Here is a 13,122-nt window from a genome sequence, read left to right as displayed (position 1 = left end):
CTGGTTGGGGTGCTTGCCTAGGTTTTCTTTACATAAGAGACAATAGAATGCACTACAATGGGTGTGTTTGGGATCCACTCTCCTGCTTTACAAATAGGTATAAAAAAGGGATTTTTTTTTTGCCCCCATTGGAGAATTTTTTCACCATTGCAATAAGGGGGGTATCGAAGGGCCCCATTATACAGACTCCTAAAAAATAAAATCAACACACTGTACCACCATGTCACCAACCACACAAGAGATGTGGTGGGTGCTTGGCCAATGGTGGTACCATAAAATATCCATCATTAGAAAAAGGCAGCACACCATGTGCAACATTTTTGAAGTCCCATGAAGTTTGGTAAACAAAAAAGGTCCCCTTTTATATACAGAGCAAGAGATTTTTATATCTTCACTCTGATAATGGGGGCCTTCGAATTATCATGAAACTTGGGTAAAAACATTGCATTTTCATATGGTGCGCTGGCCTTCTCTAGTGATAACAATAAAACAAAAGCTCTAACCTTCCACACTATAACCAAATCAAAATAACAGGTTTTGTCTGGAGTTGAGCTTAAAATGTATATATATACAGTATATATCCTATTCCATCGCATCACATACAGTAGTATAATAAACCCATCTTCAGCAACTACCAATCCGTTTTGGGTGCATGGGCGTCCGCAGGTAGGGGCAAGGGGGGAAAGTGCCCCCCTGGAATCAGGGATCGGATAGGGGGTTTCCCACTCGATCCTTACCCTAGCACCGGCCCTGCAGGGCCGGTGACAGCTGGTGTGAAGAGCGGTACAGCGAAGACCTCAAGGGGTGGGCAGGATGACGTCACCCTGTTTACATCATGCAAGCGGCCCAGGAGACGGAGGCCACGGGCAAGGAGAGCAGCAAGACGCCAGGAACAGCAGCAGGCACAGCGTCCCTGGTGCCTGCCAGAGCCTGGAACCCCTGAACTCCTTAAACCTCCTCACCGCTCCCAGGCATGGAGGACAGACTGACTGGGGTTCACAGAACAAAGACGGGCAGGAAATGCAAGTAGCCAGGGACCATTCCACGTCACATCATAGATCCGATGGAAGGAACAGAACACCATCTGTCCTCACCCAGAATGAAAATGGGTCTTGCCAGCTGCTGGCCATCATGGACATTAGGGAAGAGCCGAACACCCCCCTGTTCGGTTCGCACCAGAGCTTGCGAACACACCAAACGTTCGTGTGAACTTTAGAACCCAATTAAAGTCTATGGGACTCGAACGTTTGAAATCTAAAGTGCTAATTTAAAAGGCTAATATGCAAGTTATTGTCCTAAAAAGTGTTTGGGGACCTGGGTCCTGTCCCAGGGGACATGTATCAATGCAAAAAAAAGTTTTAAAAACGGCCGTTTTTTCGGGAGCAGTGAATTTAATAATGCTAAAAGTGAAACAATAAAAGTGAAATATTCCTTTAAATTTCGTACATAGGGGGGGTGTAAAGTTAGCATGTGAAATAGCGCATGTTTCCCGTACTTAGAACTGTCTCTGCACAAAGTGTCATTTCTGAAAGGAAAAAAGACATTTAAAACTGACTTGCGGCTATAATGAATTGTCGGCTCTGGCAATTCAGAGCAAATTCATTCATTAAAAAAAAATAATAATAGCGTGGGGGTCCCCCCAAATTCAATTACCAGGCCCTTCAGGTCTGGAATGGATATTAAGGGGAACCCCGCCGTCAATTAAAAAAAAATGACGTGGGGTTCCCCCCAAATATCCATTCCAGACCCTTCAGGTCTGGTGTGGATTTTAAGGGGAACTCCACCCCAAATTTAAAAAAAAATGGTGTGAAGTTCCCCCAAAAATCCACACCAGACCCTTTTCCGAGCACGTTAAGCTGGCCGGCCGCAGAAAAGAGGGGGGGACAGAGTGCGGCCCCCCTCTCTCCTGAACCGTACCAGGCCACATGCCCTCAACATGGGGAGGATGTCGTCATGTTGATGGGGACAAGGGCCTCATCCCCACAACCCTTGCCCGGTGGTTGTGGGGTTCTGCGGGTGGGGGGCTTATCAGAATCTGGAAGACCCCTTTAACAAAGGGGACCCCCAGATCCTGGCCCCCCCTGTGTGAATTGGTAATGGGGTAAATTGTACCCCTACCATTTCACGAAGGAAGTGTAAATAGTTGGAAAAAACACACACACATGCCTCTGCAGAGGATCCGTACAGGCATAGGTACCGTGTGTCATCTAATAATCAATCGCCTGTTCCAATGACTCATGGAATATGGCAAAATCAGACTTTATTTGGTTGTTTAACCCCTTCTGCCTAATAGCAAAGCACATATAGTCACACAGACACACAGTATGTGTGTGTGTGTGTGTGTGTGTGTGTGTGTGTGTATATATATATATATATATATATATAAAAAAATATATATATACACACACACACACACTATATTGCCAAAAGTATTGGGACGCCTGCCTTTACACACACATGAACTTTAATGGCATCCCAGTCTTAGTCCGTAGGGTTCAATAGTGAGTTGGCCCCCCCTTTGCAGCTATAACAGCTTCAACTCTTCTGGGAAGGCTGTCCACAAGGTTTAGGAGTGTGTCTATGGGAATGTTTTACCATTCTTCCAGAAGTGCATTTGTGAGGTCAGGCACCAACGTGGACGAGAAGGCCTGGCGCGCAGTCTACGCTCAATTTCATCCCAAAGGTGTTCTATCAGGTTGAGATCAGGTTGCAGACCAGTCAAGTTCCTCCACCCCAAACTCTTTCATTCATGCTTTGTGCACTGGTACAGTGGAGGGGGGATTATGGTGGAGGGGGGATTATGGTGGAGGGGGGATTATGGTGTGGGGTTGTTTTTGGTGGAGGGGGGATTATGGTGGAGGGGGGATTATGGTGTGGGGTTGTTTTTCAGGGGTTGAGCTTGGCCCCTTAGCTCCAGTGAAGAGAACCCTTATGCCGCGTACACACGACCGTTTTTCATGACGTGAAAAATTTCATTTTTTTAAATGGTCATTAAAAAACTATTGTGTGCGGGCTCCAGAGCATTTTTCTGGACGTTAAAAATGGGCATTACAAATGTAGAACATGCTCTAATTTTTCGCGTAGTTTTTTACGTTGTTGTTTTTCACGTCGTGAAAAACGGTCGTGTGTGGGCTTTAACGATGTGAAAAAAATGCGCATGCTCAGAAGCAAGTTATGAGACGGGAGCGCTCGTTCTGGTAAAACTAGCGTTCGTAATGGAGCTAGCACATTCATCACGCTGTAACAGACTGAAAAGCACGAAGACTGAAGCGTGCTAATCGTCTCTCACCAAACTTTTACTAACACAATATCAGCAAAAGCAGCCCAAAGGGTGGCACCATCTGAATGGAACTTCCTCTTTATAGTGCCGTCGTACGTGTTGTACGTCACCGCGCTTTGCTCGAGCATTTTTTTTTCGCAATCGTGTGTATGCAAGGCAGGCTTGACAAGAATCATGTCGTTTTTTCTAGGACATTAAAAATGGTCGTGTGTACGCGGCTTTAAGATGTTTGCATACCAAGACATTTTGGACAATTTCATGTTCCCAACTTTGTGGGAACAGTTTAGGGATGGCCCCTTCCTGTTCCAACAGTGCACAAAGCAAGGTCCATAAAGACATGGATGAGCGAGTTTGGGGTGAAGGAACTTGATTGGACTGCACAGGGTCCTGACCTGAACCCGATAGAACACCTTTGGGATGATTAACCACTTAAGACCCGGACCATTATACAGGTAAAGGACCTGGCCAGTTTTTGCTATTCGCTACTGCGTCGCTTTAACTGACAATTGCACGGTCGTGCAACGTGCCTCCCAAACAAAATTGGCATCCCTTTTTTTCCCATAAATAGAGCTTTCTTTTGGTGGTATTTGGTCACCTCTGTGGTTTTTATTTTTTGCGCTATAAACAAAAATAGAGCGACAATTTTGAAAACAATTCAATATTTTTTACTTTTTGCCATAATAAATATCCCCCAAAATATATATATATATATATACAACTTTTTTCCCTCAGTTTAGGCTGATACATATTCTTCTATATATTTTTGGTAAAAAAAAAATCGCAATAAGCTTTTATTGATTGGTTTGCACAAAAGTTATAGCGTTTACAAAATAGGGGATAGTTTTATGGCATTTTTATTTAAAAAAATGTTTTACTAGTAATGGCGGCGATCAGCGTTTTTTTTTTTTTCGTGACTGTGACATTATGGCGGACACATCGGACACTTTTGACACATATGAAACATTCCCATAGACACACTCCTAAACCTTGTGAACAACCTTCCCAGAAGAGTTGAAGCTGTTATAGCTGCAAAGGGTGGGCCAACCCAATATTAAACCCTACGGACTAAGACTGGGATGCCATTAAAGTTCATGTGCATGTAAAGGCAAGTGTCCCAATTAATACTTTTGGCAATATAGTGTATTTAAAAATATAAAAATTACATATTAAAAATATTATATATTAATATAATGCATGTGATATCTATAAATACACTGCCATGAAAAACATACATTCCAGTCCACATACAATATGTATATGTGTGTATGTATGAATGTACAGTATGTGTGTAGGTTTTATGCCCGTGCCTTTATGCACCTACGGCTCATCACAATAGCTAAATTGATCGTAATAGAGCAATGAATTGTAATTGTGTTTGCATTTTGTTTCCCCTGCCCACCCATCCTCCTTTATCAACAAGCTGTTGGCACTTTAAAAGAAAAACCTTTCAGTTTCCATGACATACCTTATTTTAGTCACAAACACAATTTCTCCTGCACGTGGAAGTGTGTCCGCTCAAGAAAACTAGGCTATATCTCTCCATTGGTTTGGTTTAATATGGATAAGTCTCATCTTGCTGCCCTCATAAGACTGGGAAAGTCTGGCTCTGAGGAAGAGGCTAGTCCTCGAAACGTGTTAGCCTATTGGATCTTCAACTTCTGCCACATGTTTTGAGATACTGTTGTACTATATGACAAGCTTTGATGCAAATGCTAATTTGTGAGTATAATACTTACCACTTTTTATAATAATACAACTATAGTTTTAAGATAATGTACTAGGTTGGAGGGGGGGGGGGGGGTTAACTTGTTTTTGACATTTATGTACTTTCCTATGCAGTACAGGACAACTATTATGCCACGTACACACAATCGGTTCATCCAATGAAAACGGACCGATGGATTTTTTCATCAGATATCAGATGAAGCTGACTTTCATTAGTCTTGCCTACACACCATCAGTTAAAAATCCGATCCTGTCCAACGTGGTGATGTAAAACACAACGACGTGCTGAGAAAAATGAAGTTCAATGCTTCCGAGCATGCGTCGACTTGATTCTGAGCATGCATGGATTTTTGACCAATGGATTTCCCCACAGACAATCGTTTTTTTCTATCGGTTTTTTAACCATCAGAAAATTTTAAAACAGGTTCTATTTTTTTTCACCGATGGGAAAAAAACTATAGGGCCCCCACACGGTCGGTTCGTCCGATGAAAACGGTCCATCGAACCGTTTTCATCAGACGAACCAATTGTGTGTACAGGGCATTAGTCAGGCCCCGTACACACGTCCGAGGAACTCAACGTGCCAAACACATCGAGTTCCTCGTCGAGTTCTGTGTTGAAGCCGCCGAGGATCTAGGCGGGCCAACTTTCCTCATTGAACAACGAGGAAATAGAGAACATGTTCTCTATTTGGCCCGACGAGTTCCTCGTCGGCTTCCTCGGTGAAAAGTGTACACACAACCGAGTTTCTTGGCAGAATCCAGCTCCGATCGAGTTTCTGGCTGAATTCTGCCGAGAAACTCGGTCGTGTGTACGGGGCCTCACACACTCTACAAATCTGGCCTTCATGGAAGAGTGGCAAGAAGAAAGCCATTGTTGGAGAAAGACATTATAAGTCCCCTTTGCAGGTTAGGAGAAGCCATGTGGGGGACACAGCTAACATGTGGAAGAAGGTGCTCTGGATAGATAAGAACAAGTTTAACTTTTTGACCTAGACGCAAAACTCTATGTGTGGCTGAAAACTAACACTGCACATCACAGTGGTGTAGTGAGTAGCACTTTCGCCAAGCAGCAAAAGGGTCACTGGTTGGAATCCCGACCACGACACCATCTGCCTGTGCCTGCGTGGGTTTCCTCTGGGTAATCCGGTTTCCTCCCACACTCCAAAAGACATGCTGGTAGGTAAATTGGATCTTGTCCAAATTGGCCCAGTATATATATATGTATATCTGTGTGTATGACTGTGTGTCCCAAGCGTGTCGAGATCCTACGGGGTAAAATGACTGCACCAGCCAAGCAGACACTGGCTGGAAAAAGCACATAGAGTCGATTCAGTTTGCATATGTAGTGCTATACAAGTCATTCATTCATCACCCTGAACACACCATCCCCACCGTGAAACATGGTGGTGGCAGCATTATGTTGTGGGGATGCTTTTCTTCAGCAGGGACTGGGTGGCTGGTCAGAGTTGATGAGAAGATGAATGGAGCCAAATTACAGGGCAATATTAAAAGAAAACCTGTTAGCCTGAAAAAGACTTGAGACTGGGGTGGAGGTTCACCTTCCAGAAGCAAAATAACCCTAAACATACAGCCAGAGCTACAATGGAATGGTTTAGATCAAAGCATATTTATGTGTTAGAATGGCCCAGTCAAAGTCCAGACCTAAATCCAATTGAGAATCTGTGGCAAGACTTGAAAATTGCTGTTCACAGACGCTCTCCATCCAATCTGACAGAGCTTGAGATATTTTGCAAAGGAGAATGGGCAACAATGTCACTGGATGTAAAAAGCTGGTAGAGACATCCCCAAAAAGACTTGCAGATGTAAATGCAGAGAAAGGCGGTTCTACAAAGTATTGACTGAATATAAATGCATGCCACATTTTTCACATATTTATTTGTAAACAAAAAAAATTAAAACCATTTATAATTTTCCTTCCACTTCACAATTATGTGCCACCTTGTGTTGGTCTATCACATAAAATCCCAATAAAATACACTTATGTTTTTGGTTGTAACATGACAAAATGTTGAATATTTTCAAGGGGTACAAATACTTTTTCAAGGCACTGTATCCGCCTTGCTGCAGCTTCCAAAGCATGCTGTAAGAAGCTCACAAACTGTACAGCTTTGGACTGAAGGTAAGGCTGGAGTACCCCAGGGTAGTAATATTTGTTAATTAAATACACAGTCTCAGCTTCACCCTTAGTAAGCTGTCATATGACTCTGCTTCACTGCTCCTTAATCTTAGTTCAAGTCCAAAAGCATTCATTATTAGCCATTAATAACACACTTATACAAATGCTAGCTACCTGGCTGCCATGATAATCCACTTCCTAAGTCACTGACGTAAAGTATTACTAAACCCACAACAGTAAAATCAGTCTGTATATACAGTAAAGCACGCTTGTTATACTCACTGAGGAACCTAAGGGGTTAATCCTCTGCATTGTGTAAAAAGGCTGTTTGATCTAGTCTTCTCTGATCCTCCCCTTCTTCCACTGTCTCCAATCTGACAATACCAGAGCCTCGGGCACACTCTGCTCATGCTCAGTTTAATGTGTATTGCTGTTGTTTTTTTTTTTGCAAGGGTGCATGTTATCAGCACAGGGCCAATCAGCACTGTCCAGTCAGAGGGTCAGGGGGTCATGCAGCCTCATAGCACAGTCAGAGTAGAATTAAAACTCCTCCTACAAGCTTTAACCAGACACTGATAGAAGTCATAAAACTGCTATATACTGCTGATGAGAAAATGTATTTAGCAGTTTATATTTACTAAAATAATTGCATTTCCATGTTCTGTGTAATGTGGGAGGTCAGATATAGTGAATGCAGGCTCCTGGGTTTAGTAACACTTTAGAAACATGTTCTGGGTCAGTGACAGAGGATATTGAAGCCAGAAAATCAGCATGTCAGCTAGCATGCCCACATACTGTGGGGCAGATCCACATACATACGCTGCGCCCGGCGCAGATGTCAAATACGCTACGCCGCTGTAACTTACTTTGAATTGGTTTGAATCCTCAACGAATTTGCGCCGTAAGTTACGGCGGCGTAGTTTATCTCTTGCGGCGGAATTCAAATTGGGCGGGTAGGGGGCGTGTTTCATTTAAATGAAGCGCGTCCCCTCGCCGAACGAACTGCGCATGCGCTGTCCGTAAAAACTCCCAGGGTGCCTTGCTCCAAATGACGTCGCAAGGACGTCATTGTTTTCAACGTGAACGTAAATGGCGTCCAGCCCCATTCACGGATGACATACGCAAACGACGTAAAATTTTCAAAATTAGACGCGGGAAAGATGGCCATACTTAACATTGAGTACGCCACCATACAGCAGCTTTGACTATACGCCGGAAAAACCCGAACGGAAACGACGTAAAAAAACGCGACGGCCGGTCGTACGTTCGCGGATCGTCGGAAATAGCTAATTTGCATACTCGATGCGGATTACGACAGGAACGCCACCTAGCGGAAGCCAAAAAATTGCATCTAAGATCCGACGGCGTACGAAGACGTACGCCTGTCGGATCTAACACAGATGCAGTCGTATCTTGTTTTGTGGATACCAAAACAAAGATACGAAGCGCCAAATTTGAAATTACGCGGCGTATCAAGAGATACGCTGGCGTAATTTCTTTGAGGATCTGCCCCTGTTTGTCCACATGACAGGTTTGCTTTAAACAGGGTTGCCCATCGCTTCTCATAACAATGACCACTAGAGGGAGGAATTTAAAGCCTAGATGTGAAATATAGTAATACAATCACGAAACAACAAGAAAAAACAACAAAAACGTGAAAAATCACACAGCAAACTACTTCTAGATAAATTTTTCAATTTTATCTCCAGAAAACCAATACTCTAAACATGTGCCGTAGTTCCCCTTTAAGTGGCCAATTCTGATTGGTCACTATCAGCTATTGCACTTTGCAATTCATGATTGATCAGGACCTAAAGAACAGAATAAGCAGTGCGGATCCCTGGTACCAGACCGCTGTGTGTTCCCTGGTATAAAGAACCTGTAACCGATTCACTTCAGCAGCTTCTCCATCAGCACAGACATAATTGGATATGATGGGTTAATATCTCGCTGGGGAGCCTAGTAATGATTTTTATTAATCAACAAGAAACAGCCTTCAATCACCCTGAAACGTTTCCCATGGGCAAAGCAAGTGTAGATAATTCCTCATCTCCTGAGCTCCACCACTATCCATGAATACCTACATTCTCACAATTATTTTTAGTATAGAAAGACACAAGTGACAGTTTGTAAGGTTAAAGGTCAATGAGCAAAAAAGGCAATTAATGGACAATGATCTATCTTGTCAGCTCCGAACCGAAAGAGGTGCAATCTAATTGGCTGAGGTGGATTACTGCGCTCATGTACAAATATATACATTCAACACCACATGAATGCACATATACTTGGCTTCCTCTAATTGAGTAAAGCTGATTGGCTGCTCCTAATAAAGCAACCTTGATTGGACAGTTGTTAAAGGGTCAGTAACCCCAAAAGTTAAACTTAGCTTACAGAAAATTGCAAATATTAACCTGTTAAATCATATATACATTATACTACATATATTTTTATGTATAATTATATATTATTTTTTATTTTATATCTATATATCTCTATCTATCTATCTATCTATCTATCTATCTATCTATCTATCTATCTATCTATCTATCTATATATATATATATATATATATATATATATATATATATATATATATATAGATATAGATCTATATATATCTATATCTATCTATATATATAATATCTATATATATATATCTATATATATATATATATAGATATATATATAGATATAGATCTATAGATATATCTATCTATCTATCTATCTATCTATCTATCTATCTATCTATCTATCTATCTATCTATCTATCTATATATATATATATATATATATATATATATATATACACATAAAACAAAAAAGGCCAATCTACAACACCTTGTAGATTTATCAGGAGATGTTTGTTATACCTGTTATACCTGAAGAAGGATCCTGACAGATCAGAGACTGTTGTAATCTTATGAGATTGTAGGTGTTGCTGATTGGACTTTTTTGTTTGTTTTTTATATATTTGAGTTTGGGTGATCTCTGTTGTCTGCTTTGCACCTGAAAGATCAGTTTTTTTTCTGGGTGTTTGCTGCCCTGATCAGCATATATATAGATATAGATCTATCGATCTATCTATCTATCTATCTATCTATCTATCTATCTATCTATCTATCTATCCATCTATCCATCTATCTAGAAGATAATTGAGTCATTAAGTGAAAGGTTCCACATTTCCACAAATGCTAGCCATCTAGTAATCCCACTAAAGTACATTTTACAAACTCTGTAAATCCCAAGGCATCCTACACATAAATCTTCAGAAACACGCTATGTTAAAAGTTTTTTCAAATTAAATATTTGTCCACAAATTGGTATTGCCAAAAAAATTAAAAAATCATACCAAATATGGCCCATTTTGTATCAGACTTTTAATACACCTATTTTTTTGCCAATATTGTTCTATAATGTTGTGTTGGGTATGTCATTAGTTTTTACTGAATGATCCTCCATATGAAATTCTGCACCTGTAAGAAATTAACTTTTAAAGTATGTTTGTAGGCAGCCTTACTCAGCCTAAAATCGCCGATAACCCAGCTTTCCAAAAAGGGGAAACAGAACCTCAAGTATCTAAAGTCTGATAGGAGCTTTTTAACAGTCTGACTGTGAAGGTCATAAGTAGGTACTCTCTATAAAGTTCAGTTGATTATCTAACTGTCAACTCAACGCCCACCAAAAAGTAAACTCAACGTCTACCAAATAGGTCAACCCAACGTCCACCAAATAGGTCAACTCAAAATTCACCAAATAGGTCAACTTAACATCCGCCAAATAAGTCAATTCAATGTCTACCAAATAAGTCAACTCAACAACCACCAAATAAGTCAACTCAACAACCACCAAATAAGTCAACTCAATGTCCACCAAATAAGTCAACGCAACATCCAACAAATAAGTCAACTCAATGTCCACCAAATAAGTCAACTCAATGTTCATCAAATAAGTCAACTCAACATCCAAGAAAATAAGTCAACTCAATGTCCACCAATTAAGTCAACGCAACATCCAACAAATAAGTCAACTGAATGTCCACCAAATAAGTCAACTCAACATCCACCAAATAAGTCAACTCAATGTCCACCAAATAAGTCAACGCAACATCCAACAAATAAGTCAACTCAATGTCCAACAAATAAGTCAACTCAACATCCAAGAAAATAAGTCAACTCAATGTCCACCAAATAAGTCAACGCAACATCCAACAAATAAGTCAACTCAATGTCCACCAAATAAGTCAACTCAACATCCACCAAATAAGTCAACTCAATGTCCACCAAATAAGTCAACTCAATGTCCACCAAATAAGTCAACTCAATGTCCACCAAATAAGTCAACTCAATGTCCACCAAATAAGTATACTCATAGTCCACCAATTAAGTCTAGTGTCCCCGGTACTCAAAAAAGTCTTAAATTACCAAATAAAAAACTTGCCTTAATGAATTTGTATGCAGCACCTATTAACCAAAAAAAAAAATTCATCAAAAGAAGCTCCAACCCTTTTCCAAGGAAGTCCAAAAGGCAGGTGGTTCCGATAGTACTTTCCATAAAGACAACTTGTGCTTTACTGGTAACTGGGTGTATTGGTCCTTTAAGGCACACAGAAAAGTGATAGAAGTGCTAAGGAGGCAATAAAGAATGATGAATTGGCCAGGAAGTGGGGCTTTTGAATTTAAAACGATGTAGATTAGATGAAAATGCACAGCGCAATGGGATTAACACCTAATTGCCCAAAAGATAAAAAAAAAAAGATGATGGTGATTTTAAATCCCACCTGTCATTTTTAACTCTGTAACTTAGAACATCAAGATCACATCCATTTCAGCAGCGTGCAAGGAGCACTGGGCATGGGATGGACAGAAGAAGGATGCTACTAGAAAGAAAGTTGGAGGTTGCACAAGGCAAAGAGTCCCCCTGCCACCATCGAAAAGCCTTTTGTCTTTTTTTCTTTTTTTTCTTGACTGTCTGCCTCTAGAGCATCTCCAAGGCGTCCGCCCAAATGAAATAATAAGCGGGTGGTTTGAATCTACATGGAGGCCTAATTTAAACATGCAAAAAAATAAGCGATGACCAGCTGGTCTTTATGAATCTGGTACCCAGGAAAAGGAGGGGGGAGGAGGAAGAGGAGCAAAGGGACCTGCAGATGTCGACTATAGTATTCCATGCACAAAGAAACAAGAGAGGATAAAAGGGATGCTTTTTTTTTTTCTTGGATCATCAACGGAGTCAGCGGACCCCCTTCTCATCACACCAGCATGCCTGACTGCAATGAAATCACATCAGTAGGCTAAAGGACCATTGTTGATAACTGTGCTCATGGAGACTGGCTTAGGATGCTGGGGAAGAAATTAAACACACAAAAATAATTCTGCTTCTCTTCCCAAAAAAAGAGAGTAATTATCAGCAGACCCCCTTGGCACATTGATTGCATTTGCATTGCTTCCTGATCCCCAGTGCAGAAGAGGATGAGCACATTGTAGAAGGGAAGGCACTTACCTACCGGCTGATGATGCTGCTCGCACTTGTCTCCTCCTTAGATGGATGTTGTAGAAAATAGCAAAAAATCCCAGAGTATGTCTCGCAGATCAGAATGGATCTTGCAAATAGAGCAATGTGTGGATGTGCAGCCTTGTGCTATTGCAGGCTTTGCTCTTGTATTGTCTTGCTGTGTGTTGGGTAGCAGGGCTCTCCTCTCTGTGTGCCAGTGACAGCTTCAGCAGCTGCTTAGCTCCAATGTGTTGTATGTGAGGCTTTGGTCTCTAGGAGCTAGAGCATCAGCTGAGCTCACATCCACCACTCCCCTTGGCTCAATAGGATTTTTTTTTTTTAAATCAGCTTTATTGAAAAGCAGACATAAACACTGAACTGAATACAATGTTGCAAATTAAAAAGCTGTTACAATTATTTTGTGTCGATGAGACAGAATTATTTTCTATAATGATTCCTTATGTTAAAGCTTATGCCGCGTACACACG

The 13,122-nt window shown here is 41.1% G+C and overlaps 1 protein-coding gene across 2 annotated transcripts in view; it reads right to left on the bottom strand.

The window, feature by feature from the left end:
• Positions 1 to 12,896, bottom strand: part of LOC120924528 (catenin alpha-2-like) — a 612,642-nt gene extending 599,746 nt beyond the window's left edge. The window contains exon 1 of one of the 2 annotated variants that reach the window (XM_040335489.1): positions 12,644 to 12,896. The gene's annotated coding sequence lies outside the window, so the exon portion shown is untranslated. The remainder of the gene's footprint in view (positions 1 to 12,643) is intronic. The other variant, XM_040335490.1, reaches the window with a different exon arrangement.
• Positions 12,897 to 13,122: the final 226 nt, after the last annotated feature.

The sequence above is a fragment of the Rana temporaria genome, chromosome 1 (assembly GCF_905171775.1).
Source record: "Rana temporaria chromosome 1, aRanTem1.1, whole genome shotgun sequence".
NCBI classification, from domain to species: domain Eukaryota; kingdom Metazoa; phylum Chordata; class Amphibia; order Anura; family Ranidae; genus Rana; species Rana temporaria.
This window is presented reverse-complemented; position numbering and strand designations above follow the sequence as displayed.